This window comes from Lissotriton vulgaris, chromosome 5, assembly GCF_964263255.1.
Source record: "Lissotriton vulgaris chromosome 5, aLisVul1.2, whole genome shotgun sequence".
NCBI classification, from domain to species: domain Eukaryota; kingdom Metazoa; phylum Chordata; class Amphibia; order Caudata; family Salamandridae; genus Lissotriton; species Lissotriton vulgaris.
The window spans coordinates 1,226,877,359-1,226,891,140 of record NC_141693.1 but is presented as its reverse complement, the minus strand read 5'-3'; positions in this window follow the sequence as shown (position 1 = coordinate 1,226,891,140).

Sequence of the window (13,782 nt, the reverse complement as noted above, 5' to 3'; positions counted from 1 at the left end):
TCAGCAAACTCAGGCCCACCACAACAACAACTTTAAGGTTCATGACTGGCGGGAGCTAAATGCCCTCAGGAACAATAAATCGATTATCCTGAAACCCTCTGACAAAGGTAAGAATGTCGTTGTCATGAACAGCAACTAATATGTCAGAAAAATAAACAGGCAACTGAGGACCAGAGAGCATTATCAGGAACTGAAGAGTAACCCTATCTGTGACCATCAAAAACAATACCTTATTATGTTCAAGAGATGGTCGACTCTGAGCTATCAACTGATGAATACCTGTACTCAAATACAGATCATTCTAAGACACCAAGGTGCACAAAGACCTTTAGAATCTGCCGGGTAGACCGATTGCTAGCATGATGGGCTAACTATTAGAAAACAATTCCAGATTTTTAGATCTATTTTTATGCCATTGCGTCACGAGTCATGTATCATATATAGAGGACACAAATTACTTTTTGTGCAAGATTAATAACATCCTGTGGCGTAGCAGTTATATTATGGTAATGATGGATGTTTGCTCACTATATACATCCAATGACCATCACTATGGCATTGAGGCATGTCCATACTTTTTGAGAACAAGACCCCTGGCATTCGCTCAACACACTACGATGCTGCTCACAATGCTATCCTTCTGTCTCACACATAACATCTTTCTCTTTGATAAGAAGATATACCTCCATATACAAGGCACTGCGATGGGGGCGGCGTTTGCCAACAGCTATATGGGATGGTGGGAGAAAGAAGTGGCATAGGCTGACTGTAATGCACACCACATTAGCAAAATCATAATGTGGGGCACTTTATAGATGATTTATTCATCTTCTGGTATGGAGATGAAACATCGTTGAGTGAGTACATAGAAATCTTGAACAACAACCCGTACAACATACAGATGACTGTGAAGTTAAGCTCCCATGAGATTTCTTTTTTGGATGTAAAGCTGCAGGTGGTTGGGGACTCTATACAAACAACCATTGTTCAAAAAAAGACTTCATGTAATTCGATTCTACATGGCAACAGTGTTCATCTCCGCTCAGTGAAATGGAGCGTACCTTACAGGCAGTTATTAGGAGCATACAGAATTTGTTCTGCTGATTCCCTGTTTGAAGTAGAATCCAAATCTATGAACATCAGGTTCTCTGAAAGAGGATACCCGGAACACATGTTCAGGGAGGGGAAATGTCCTGGCTAAGGACAGGGAGGACTTACTGTTCACCAACACATAGTCTAAGTCTAAAACCACAATAGGAGATGGATTTGAGAAAGACAACGTGATAAGATTTTTATCGGGTTACAATATGGAGCATGGATCTATTTGCTCCCTGCTCAAGCGTAACTGGCATGTATTACAGCATGACGAGCATTTGAAGGATGTTGTGGGCCAGCACGCTAGTATTACATATTGCAAGTCGCCATCGTTAGGTGGTATTTTAACTAGATCCATGTTTTATCAAAAACTTGACTGACTTACGAGCAGAAATTTTAGTTTTGGGAAATGTGCAGGATGCAAGTCCTGTAAGTTTGGAGCCAACCATGCCAGTTATGAGACGTTTGAAGGGAGAACTTGCATGATCAGGGAGGGGATTCCATGTGAGACTGAGGGTCATATTTACAAGCCCCTATCACCATCACAACATCACTTTCAGTGACGTTGTGATGGCGATAGGGGCCTCTTCTTATTTACAAGGCAAGGTTAAGCCGCTTAACGTGGCATAACGTTCCTTGTAAATAAGGCCACCTTTCACGTTATGCTTAGGGTGAAAGGGGAGGGAAATGGGTGCTTATGTGTGCGTTCCACTGCGACACCCATTGATTCTGACATTGCGTCCTATTTACATGGGAGGCGTAAATAGGAGGCAGCGCCAGAATAAAGACCAGGGGAAACCTAGTCTTACCCTGGAGCAATGAGGAGAAATGTTTCATTTCTCCTAGTTTTTGCTGTTTTCATGTGTCCTGCGTTGTGCAGCACACATGAAAACAGCAAAAGGCCAATGATTGTTTATGTACAGGAAGGTCTCCCTTCCTGCACATAGCAATCAATTTTTTTAATGCAGTTTTGCAACTTCTGTGTGTGCTGAATTAAGCAGCACACATAGAAGTGACAATTCAGAATTTAAAGATTGTTTATGTACATGAAGGGGAACCTTCCTGCATATCAAGAATCTTCCCCTGAACGCAGAAGGCACCTGCGTTGGTGCTAGGCTGCTAAACTTAGCCCCAGCGAAGGAGGAAACGCAGGGCTTCACCATATTCATGTAAATATGGTGCAGCTCTGCATTTCAGAAGTGGTGGAGCATGTCGTTAGGCCAAGGAGGCTAACGACATACTCCGCCACTTTTTGTAAATATGCCCCTGAATTTGTTGTCTGTGTCCTAGAATGTGGTTCTCAAATGAGGTACGTGAGCAGCACAGTCGACAAGGTCAATATCAGATTTTAGAGCATATTAGGGCCATCAGGCATCAGGACAGAACACATCCCATGACCATGCATTTTTTGGAAGTGCACCAGGGAAGCTTGACCATGGTGCGATATTATGGTACGAAGCATATCAAAACTCATCCCCACAGGGAATTAGAGCCGCGGCAATGTGAATCCAAAATGATTGTTCTCCTGGGTAAGGAAAGGCTGTGGGTTCATAATATTGATGCAGAGCTACATCTCCATTTATGAAGCATATGGGAAAAAGAAAAATATGAATTTGGTAGATCTGGTAATGCAATATAACATGAATGGGCATATTTGTACATACGTGGATTTAAGATTGATAATGTGATATATTGTATAGCACTGGCACTTTATTGAATGAGGAACATAAAGATGTCTGTCATGGCGCTTTTGGAACAATGTCTCATTACAGCATGTCGATTGGTTTTTGATCAAGCAAAGTGAAAATGAGTGATTGCCACCTGTCGTGGGCACAAGCACTGAAAAAATATGAACCACAGTTGGTTGTGCAAGGTTATGCTTTGACTGGATCGTTATTGGATTATTGTTGGTAGATTTGCCTTTGGAGACATATGTTTCTTTACCTCAGATTTGGATGACATTTTATGTACACCTGTGTGCGATTAATTTGGGTTTGTGCAATAATACAGCATAGCAGTGGGATTTGCACGTATTTGAATCCCCTGGGAGGGTTTGAGTGAGGGGACATATGGTATTTTGATCCCATTTAAAAAATATGATGAATGTTAAATATTATATGCACTGGCACTTTGCTTGGTAAGAAGATCTGAGATGGGATTGTGCAACATCCATTAGAGTCACCCGCTCTAGATGTTTGTAGTATATGCATTAGCACTTTATTTAGAAATGTTTACTCAGGGTGGGATTATATGTTAATTAGAACAGTTGTTCAGTAGAGATATTTAAAATATACGCATTAGCACTATGTTTAAGCAAATGGCACTTTAACAGTGCAAGTATAATATTTAATGAAGGTACAGAAATGGATATATGTCGCAAATTGGTTGAATGGTGTATACGCACCTTATTTGAGCAATTGGCACTTGTGAAATGGAAACATGATATTACCTGAGCAGTAATAGAGTATGTGGAACACTCAATGGAAGTAGAAAATGGTGATATGTCTTAAATGTGACCAATGTAATGTGAATATCAATTCCTTAGAAGGACTTCTTATGTTTAACAGTAATTCACCATGTACAAACTAAAAATTGATTCAATTGGTGCTGCTCCTCTTGTCGCAATAAGCTTGAAATGATTTAGAAATGTGTGCATACAAATGTGATTCGAATATGGCCCCTGCTTTGAGATGTGAATGTAAAAGTATGTAGACAAGCTGTGTTGATTACAGGAAATGCATAATGATCATGTGATGGTTTTAAAAACCTGTGGTTGTGGTATACGTGGTTGCCCGGTTAAAGGTGCAAGCCGAAACGCGTAGCCGTCCTATGTTAGGTGTTGCTGCTTTTCAAAGAAAATAAAATATAACTGAGCACTCGGATAGCGTTGGGCCATCTTCGTGGGACATGGGGTGATGGGGTGAGAGTGCGGCTGATTGTCTCACAAACGAAGGCATTGATTTGGAATGTATATATATATATATATATATATATATATATATATATATATATATATATATATATATATATATATATATATATATATATATATATATATATATATATATTTATATTTAATCCAAGAGTTGCGCAAAGATGAGGAAACCACACAAGATGAGCTAAAATCCATTTAATCAGAGGATTGTAGTCCTCCTGTCACTCACAGCAAATGTAGAGCCAAACGCGTTTCGGGTGTGTCATCGCCCTTGATCACTGGCAAACAAATGAAGCGGCAGCAACGAGGGAACCATCTGCGCATAATTATATATCCCGCCCCAGTGGGCGTATGCGCGATTGCATGCTGGTCTTTGAAGTTCCATCATTGACATTCCAACCACAGTGGGTCCTGCCGTATCATCCAATGTATAGTCCTGCCCCAGTGGGCATGCGGGAAGCAGGCAGGCTGACATCTAGTAACACCATCCTCCAAACGGACTCATCTCTCCGCAGTGTCCCTTTATCTCTGTCACTGCAGACCCGCTAAGTAAGCAGTGGGGTTTCCTCGCGGCTCGGCAGACCGCTAACATTTAATCCAAGAGTTGCCCAAAGATGAGGAAACCACACAAGATGAGCTAAAATCCATTTAATCAGAGGATTGTAGTCCTCCTGTCACTCACAGCAAATGTAGAGCCAAACGCGTTTCGGGCGTGTCATCGCCCTTGATCACTGGCAAACAAATGAAGCGGCAGCAACGAGGGAACCATCTGCGCATAATTATATATCCCGCACCAGTGGACGTATGCGCGATTGCATGCTGGTCTTTGAAGTTCCATCATTGACATTCCAACCACAGTGGGTCCTGCCGTATCATCCAATGTATAGTCCTGCCCCAGTGGGCATGCGGGAAGCAGGCAGGCTGACATCTAGTAACACCATCCTCCAAACGGACTCATTGGAATTTGGAATTGGAATAGATTTATTGAGCGCGATTGCTGCCCGGGGGCGTCCAAGCGCTGGGAGGTAAGAATCGAAGGGACCGGTGATGTGACACATTATAGCTCGGAGACTTTGGTGAATAGTAAGGTCTTCAGCTTTTTACGGAATGACAGCAGGTCCGGGTTGGAACGGAGTGAGAGGGGGAGGGTGTTCCAAAGTTTGGCGGTGTTCACCGAGAACATCCTACCCCCGGCTCTGGCTCTCTTTACTCGGGGGACCACTGCCAGAAGGGCCTCAGAGGAGCGGAGGTTCCTGTTTGGGTGGTAGGGGATGACGAGCTTGCTATTAATAGCAGGTCCTGTTTTCCAGAATGCTCGGTGTGCAATGCACAACGCCTTGAATGACACTCTGTGTTTAACTGGCAGCCAGTGTAGACTTTTTAGTGCAGATCTGGCTGACTGAGCTCGAGGAATCTTTAACAGGGTGCGCGCTGCGCAGTTTTGCACTATCTGGAGTTTCCTGAGGGTCATCTCGGGAGCCCCCACGTATAGAGCATTGTTTGTGTCAAGGCGGGACTGGATCAGGCCTTGGACTGCCACTTTACTGGCTTCTGGAGGCAGAAGTGGAAGGACCTTCCTTAGGGTTTTGAGGATGCCGAAGCAGGTGGCGGACAGTTTGGTAGCCTGGGTGGAGAAGGACAGCTTGCTATCCAGCCACACTCCTAGGCTCTTGACGCTTTCCTTGGGGGTAGGGGGAGTGCCCAGGGCTTGGGGCCACAAGGAGATAAAAGGTGTTGGCGAGGCAGGGCCTAGAAGCAGGAGCTCTGTTTTATCTCCATTTAATTTGAGGGAGGAGCTGGTCATCCATTCCTTTATGTCCTCTAGGCAGCTCAGTCGGCCTCCTTGGGGGTGACTGATGTTCTTTTGAGCCAATGATACCACTAGCTGAGTGTCGTCGGCGTACGACACAATTTTGATGCCGTACGGTTCGACGATTCCAGCCAGTGGTCTCATGTAGACATTGAATAACACAGGGCTCAAAGAGGAGCCCTGTGGTACTCCGCAGCTGAGGGGCTTGCTGGCTGATACTGTGTCCCCATCAAAGATCTGGAATGATCTGTCGGACAGGAAGGAGCCGAACCACCATAGAGCATCGCCAGGGACCCCGATGTCCCGGAGACGGTTCAGCAGGGTGGCATAGCTGACCGTATCGAATGCGGCGCTTAGATCAAGGAGGATCACTGCCACTGATCCTCCCTGATCCAGAGCCCTTCGAGATTCCTCGGCGACCGCTAATAAGGCAGTTTCGGTGCCGTGTTTTGGCCTGAAACCTGTCTGGGATGTATCCAGTAGGGAGTGGTGTTCAATAAACTGGACCAGTTGGACGTTTATATATTTTTCCAACACCTTGCCAGCCCAAGGGAGGAGGGAGATGGGGCGATAGTTGGAATAGTCGTCGGGGTTCAAGTTTGGTTTTTTTAGCAGCGCCCGCACCATGGCTTGTTTCCATGTTATAGGAACAACACCTGAGGCTATAGATGTGTTAAGGAGTTCTAGGATAACAGGCAGGGTGGTTTCGTGAGCTTGCATCAGAACTTCTGGTGGGGCTGGGTCGCGTGGGGAACCTGATTTGACTTGCCGAGCCATTTTACCGAGGGTGTCAAGGTCCAGGGGAGGGAAGTGCTCGAGGGTTGACTGGGCACGGGGAGGGAGTGTTCTCGGGGGGGGGGTGGATCAGCTGTCTCTGGAACTGTTGCTCCTGTTTGAAAGGTGGAGTAAATTTTCAGGACTTTATTATGAAAAAAGTCCGCAAGTTCATTGCATTGAACTTGGGTTTTAGTCGGAGGGGGGGCAGTGGTGACATTAGAGCATTGTTTTATTATCTGGAAAATTTCCCTGGGTTTTGATTTAGCCTCTAGGATTTTGTCAGAGTAAAAGGTTGCTTTCGCCGTTTTGATCCCCTCTCTGTAAGTTTTTATTGCCTCTTTATATGCGTCCTTTTTTTCCGGGAGAAAATCCATGCGCCAGGCTCTCTCTCGTTGCCTGCAACAACGTTTTAATTCTCTTAGGGAGTCAGAGAACCAGGGCGCTGATCTCTGCATTCTTTTAGACGAGGATCTCTGGAGAGGGAGGATCGTGTCTAGTGAGTTCGTAATCCAGCTAACATAATTTTCGTTTGCTGCACTAGGGTCTGAGCAGGGAGGCGGATGGGTGGCGTCCAGGCTAAGCAGCCAGGCTTCCAGCTGGAGTTTTGACCAGTTCCTCCTGAGTGTTGTACGGGGGGGTAACTGAGGGGTCTTGTGGGTTGCCCAGGAAAACGGTATCAGGAAATGATCCGTCCATGGGAGAGGGATAGGAGAGTCGACAATCAGGTCGCTGCAGCTGCTGAAAATTGGATCTAGCAGGTTGCCCTTCTCGTGAGTTGGGGCTGTGACCAGCTGGGACAGCTGCAGAGCTCCTAGGTCGTCTGTTAGGTCTTTGGCAATATTATCTGAGGGGGAGTTGAGGTGGAAATTCAAATCACCCAGGATTGTGTAGTTCGCCACGGACATAGCCCTTTTAGCAATGATCTCTGGGAGCGATCTATGAAACAGCTTTGATGGGTCAGGAGGACGGTAGATCAAGGTGCCCGAGAAGGATGTATTGGCATTGAACTCTATACAGAATTCTATGCTTTCGCATTCGGGAATGCTTTCTGTTGTGGTGCGGCAACGGTACTGGTTTTTGAGTATAATAGCCAGACCGCCGCCTTTCCCCACTGGTCTGTCCGATCTAACGATGTGGTATCCACTTGGTAGGGCTGCGACTAGGTCAGGGTCGGAATGAGTGGAAAGCCAAGTCTCTGTTAAAAACATAACATCTGGCTCGCGCTCCTCCAGTAGTATGGACATTTGAGTGCTATGCTTAGGTAATGATCGACAGTTTAGTGCCAGCATACAGTATTTTGATGTCGGGGGGCCTGCTGAGATTTTTCGGAATGAGTGTTTGCAGTCAGGGCAGCAGGACGGGAGGGATGGGGCTGGAAAGGTACGGATACATGTGGCAGTAGTTCTGCTTCCAATGGACCGTAGAGCAGTGGGGCTATAGGTCCTGACCGGGGGAGCGAGAGAGGCAGGGGGGGTGGCCCCTGGTCCCGGCTGGTCGCGGACGGGCGCAGACGGGCTTGCCTTAGGCGCGCCTTCGGCGCGCAAACGGCGCTCCCGCTGCGCTCGTCCGCTGCGCTTCCGGTAACAACACATGATGTAGCTGAGGAAGGGGGCGTGGCCTGCGATGTGGGCGTGGCCCAGGGACTCGCCTGAGTGGCGTTTGTAGCGGTCGTTGCAGCCGGCGCTATGAAGCGCTTCACGGCTGTTTCAGGAGGGCTTAGGTAGGTTTTTGAACACACAAGTTAAAAAACAGCAATTCTACAGATTTTAAAAATTGGCGCTGAGAAGCTCCCGGCGTGTGCCTGCGGAGTCCTTCTATTCTTATGGCGGCACTCTTAGTGGCGCGTTTTTATTTGCTACCTGGCGGAGGGGGCGTGGCCTGCGATGTGGGCGTGGCCCAGGGACTCGCCTGAGTGGCGTTTGTAGCGGTCGTTGCAGCCGGCGCTATGAAGCGCTTCACGGCTGTTTCAGGAGGGCTTAGGTAGGTTTTTGAACACACAAGTTAAAAAACAGCAATTCTACAGATTTTAAAAATTGGCGCTGAGAAGCTCCCGGCGTGTGCCTGCGGAGTCCTTCTATTCTTATGGCGGCGCTCTTAGTGGCGCGTTTTTATTTGCTACCTGGCGGAGGGGGCGTGGCCTGCGATGTGGGCGTGGCCCAGGGACTCGCCTGAGTGGCGTTTGTAGCGGTCGTTGCAGCCGGCGCTATGAAGCACTTCACGGCTGTTTCAGGAGGGCTTAGGTAGGTTTTTGAACACACAAGTTAAAAAACAGCAATTCTACAGATTTTAAAAATTGGCGCTGAGAAGCTCCCGGCGTGTGCCTGCGGAGTCCTTCTCTCCGCAGTGTCCCTTTATCTCTGTCACTGCAGACCCGCTAAGTAAGCAGTGAGGTTTCCTCGCGGCTCGGCAGACCGCTAACATTTAATCCAAGAGTTGCCCAAAGATGAGGAAACCACACAAGATGAGCTAAAATCCATTTAATCAGAGGATTGTAGTCCTCCTGTCACTCACAGCAAATGTAGAGCCAAACGCGTTTCGGGCGTGTCATCGCCCTTGATCACTGGCAAACAAATGAAGCGGCAGCAACGAGGGAACCATCTGCGCATAATTATATATCCCGCCCCAGTGGGCGTATGCGCGATTGCATGCTGGTCTTTGAAGTTCCATCATTGACATTCCAACCACAGTGGGTCCTGCCGTATCATCCAATGTATAGTCCTGCCCCAGTGGGCATGCGGGAAGCAGGCAGGCTGACATCTAGTAACACCATCCTCCAAACGGACTCATCTCTCCACAGTGTCCCTTTATCTCTGTCACTGCAGACCCGCTAAGTAAGCAGTGGGGTTTCCTCGCGGCTCGGCAGACCGCTAACATTTAATCCAAGAGTTGCCCAAAGATGAGGAAACCACACAAGATGAGCTAAAATCCATTTAATCAGAGGATTGTAGTCCTCCTGTCACTCACAGCAAATGTAGAGCCAAACGCGTTTCGGGCATGCCATCGCCCTTGATCACTGGCAAACAAATGAAGCGGCAGCAACGAGGCAACCATCTGCGCATAATTATATATCCCGCCCCAGTGGGCGTATGCGCGATTGCATGCTGGTCTTTGAAGTTCCATCATTGACATTCCAACCACAGTGGGTTCTGCCGTATCATCCAATGTATAGTCCTGCCCCAGTGGGCATGCGGGAAGCAGGCAGGCTGACATCTAGTAACACCATCCTCCAAACGGACTCATCTCTCCGCAGTGTCCCTTTATCTCTGTCACTGCAGACCCGCTAAGTAAGCAGTGGGGTTTCCTCGCGGCTCGGCAGACCGCTAACATTTAATCCAAGAGTTGCCCAAAGATGAGGAAACCACACAAGATGAGCTAAAATCCATTTAATCAGAGGATTGTAGTCCTCCTGTCACTCACAGCAAATGTAGAGCCAAACGCGTTTCGGGCGTGTCATCGCCCTTGATCACTGGCAAACAAATGAAGCGGCAGCAACGAGGGAACCATCTGCGCATAATTATATATCCCGCCCCAGTGGGCGTATGCGCGATTGCATGCTGGTCTTTGAAGTTCCATCATTGACATTCCAACCACAGTGGGTCCTGCCGTATCATCCAATGTATAGTCCTGCCCCAGTGGGCATGCGGGAAGCAGGCAGGCTGACATCTAGTAACACCATCCTCCAAACGGACTCATCTCTCCGCAGTGTCCCTTTATCTCTGTCACTGCAGACCCTCTAAGTAAGCAGTGGGGTTTCCTCGCGGCTCGGCAGACCGCTAACATTTAATCCAAGAGTTGCCCAAAGATGAGGAAACCACACAAGATGAGCTAAAATCCATTTAATCAGAGGATTGTAGTCCTCCTGTCACTCACAGCAAATGTAGAGCCAAACGCGTTTCGGGCGTGTCATCGCCCTTGATCACTGGCAAACAAATGAAGCGGCAGCAACGAGGGAACCATCTGCGCATAATTATATATCCCGCCCCAGTGGGCGTATGCGCGATTGCATGCTGGTCTTTGAAGTTCCATCATTGACATTCCAACCACAGTGGGTCCTGCCGTATCATCCAATGTATAGTCCTGCCCCAGTGGGCATGCGGGAAGCAGGCAGGCTGACATCTAGTAACACCATCCTCCAAACGGACTCATCTCTCCGCAGTGTCCCTTTATCTCTGTCACTGCAGACCCGCTAAGTAAGCAGTGGGGTTTCCTCGTGTTTGGAATCTACAACGGCAAGCCCGGCCGTAGTGAGGCCCCACTGCGTACATGCAGGTCCGTAGTGCAGGATACTAAGAGGCACTACAAGGAACAGTGTGTTCGTTCTGAGGAGGATGTAAATAATATCAAGCCTTGCCTCAACACATACCCACTGGGGTAAGACTGTTTTTGTTTATTTTGCAGGGGACCCACATCGCCCACTGGGGTTGTATTGAAGAACAGACCACATTTACCAGAAACCTTCACAGCACATGCCCACATGGACGGGACATTCAATTGTGCTCAGGTGGCCTGCTCGAGCTGTGGGGTCTCCTATGCCAGTGATCAAGGGCACTGTGACGCCCGAACCGCGTTTGGCAATATTTGTGTGCTGAAACCAGGCTGATGTACTTCTTGGATTAAATGAATTAACACGCTGTGGTGTGGCTTCACCGTTTGTGGGCAACTCGTGTTTGGAATCTACAACGGCAAGCCCGGCCGTGGTGTGGCCCCACTGCGTACATGCAGGTCCGTAGTGCAGGATAGTAAGAGGCACTACAAGGAACAGTGTGTTCGTTCTGAGGAGGATGTAAATAATATCAAGCCTTGCCTCAACACATACCCACTGGGGTAAGACTGTTTTTGTTTATTTTGCAGGGGACCCACATCGCCCACTGGGGTTGTATTGAAGAACAGACCACATTTACCAGAAACCTTCACAGCACACGCCCACATGGGCGGGACATTCAATTGTGCTCAGGTGGCCTGCTTGAGCTGTGGGGTCTCCTATGCCAGTGATCAAGGGCGCTGTGACGCCCGAAACGCGTTTGGCAATATTTGTGTGCTGAAACCAGGCTGATGTACTCCTTGGATTAAATGAATTAACACGCTGTGGTGTGGCTTCACCGTTTGTGGGCAACTCGTGTTTGGAATCTACAACGGCAAGCCCGGCCGTGGTGAGGCCCCACTGCGTACATGCAGGTCCGTAGTGCAGGATACTAAGAGGCACTACAAGGAACAGTGTGTTCGTTCTGAGGAGGATGTAAATAATATCAAGCCTTGCCTCAACACATACCCACTGGGGTAAGACTGTTTTTGTTTATTTTGCAGGGGACCCACATCGCCCACTGGGGTTGTATTGAAGAACAGACCACATTTACCAGAAACCTTCACAGCACACGCCCACATGGGCGGGACATTCAATTGTGCTCAGGTGGCCTGCTCGAGCTGTGGGGTCTCCTATGCCAGTGATCAAGGGCGCTGTGACGCCCGAAACGCGTTTGGCAATATTTGTGTGCTGAAACCAGGCTGATGTACTCCTTGGATTAAATGAATTAACACGCTGTGGTGTGGCTTCACCGTTTGTGGGCAACTCGTGTTTGGAATATATATATATATATATATATATATATATATATATATATATATATATATATATATATATATATATATATATATATATACATATATATACATAATACAATACTTATACATATATATTCACTGACAGAAACAAATGTTCTCATGCTGTTAAACAGTATGAGTAGAGCGTTTTGATTCACTGGAGCAGGCTGTCTTGACTCTCTAAAATGTCCTGTAGGCCTGTGGCTGCTCTCCAATCTAGCTGTCCAAGGTACCCTGGTTGGAGAGGTTTGAATTGTGCATGTAAGTTTGGCCGTAGCAAGGTAGTCGTCCAAACCAACAACTGCACTGCAAACTTAAGTGGCCACTCCTCAGTGCTGCCGATCATTGGCAGCAGTGACGCCCTGGCCCAGCCACGCTCTGCCATCCCATTCTGTCCAGCAGAGTGGGCGGGTGACGCGCCTCTGCTCCCAAGGAGGAACCGCCCCTGCACAGATTCTTGTCAGGTTGTCTCAATAGATACAAAGGGCCTTATTTATGAGGCCTTGCAACAGTTTTGAGCTGGCGTTATGTCAATTTTTGTGATGTATCGGCGGCGTAAAACATGCCCCCTGTTGCGCCCTATTTACAAAGTCACGCATCTAAGCAGATGTCACTTTGTAAATCCCTGCGCTGCATTAGACCTGCATAAGGTATAATGTATGCAGGGGGGACGGTCCCCCGCAAGTAAGGCTTGTAGAAGTGATGCAGTGAATTCTATGAGACTTCACTGCGTCACTTCTAGGACGCAAATGCATCAATGCCTTACGCCTGCCTCATGGCAGGCGTAAGGGTGATGCAGTGTCATATCCATAGCCCTAACCCCTGCATTGCTGAAGTTGTGTCAGGCTTTTGACACAACTCCAGCAATGCATCATTTTTGCGCGACATACGTCAGTAAAACTGACGTATCTGTCATTCCTTGCGACATGATGTGTCATACAGTAAATATGACGCATCCATCATGTCGCAAGGAGGATGCAATGAAAAGTGACGCATCGCCGTTTTCACGCAGCGATGCTTCACTTTTCATAAATGAGACCCAAAGTTTTTCACACATTTCTGTTTTGCAATGACTCAGGTTATAGTTTAGCACTTACGTAGAGGCCCTCTGGAGGTCTAGAGAAACCAGTGACATTTCCAGATGGTTAGACCAATTTAGCCTTTGCTAAAGGGAATTGCAGCCAACTGGAGTATCTTGTCTCTTGAGAGAAATGATCCGTTACTTTATATGGTTTCCACTTTTTGTGAACAGATGCTGAAGTTTTTTGATAAGAAGAAACATGCTCTTTCTTTAGATAGTGAGCTGTTAAATTTGGAACAAGGTCATCAAGGTTTATTGAGTTACATAGTGGCATGTAATCAATTTGTGACTGAAACTGGACTGGTTTGTGAGACGCTAGCAGGGCATCTTTATTTTACCTGGGCTTTCAGAGTGAGTTGAAAGATGTCTTGGCAGAGTTATTTAATCCTCCACCTAAGTGCGATGATCTCGTACAATTAGCTGTTCAATTCGAGCATTAATTATGTGCATAGGTCAGAAAAGATAAACATTCTAGTCCTCCAACCA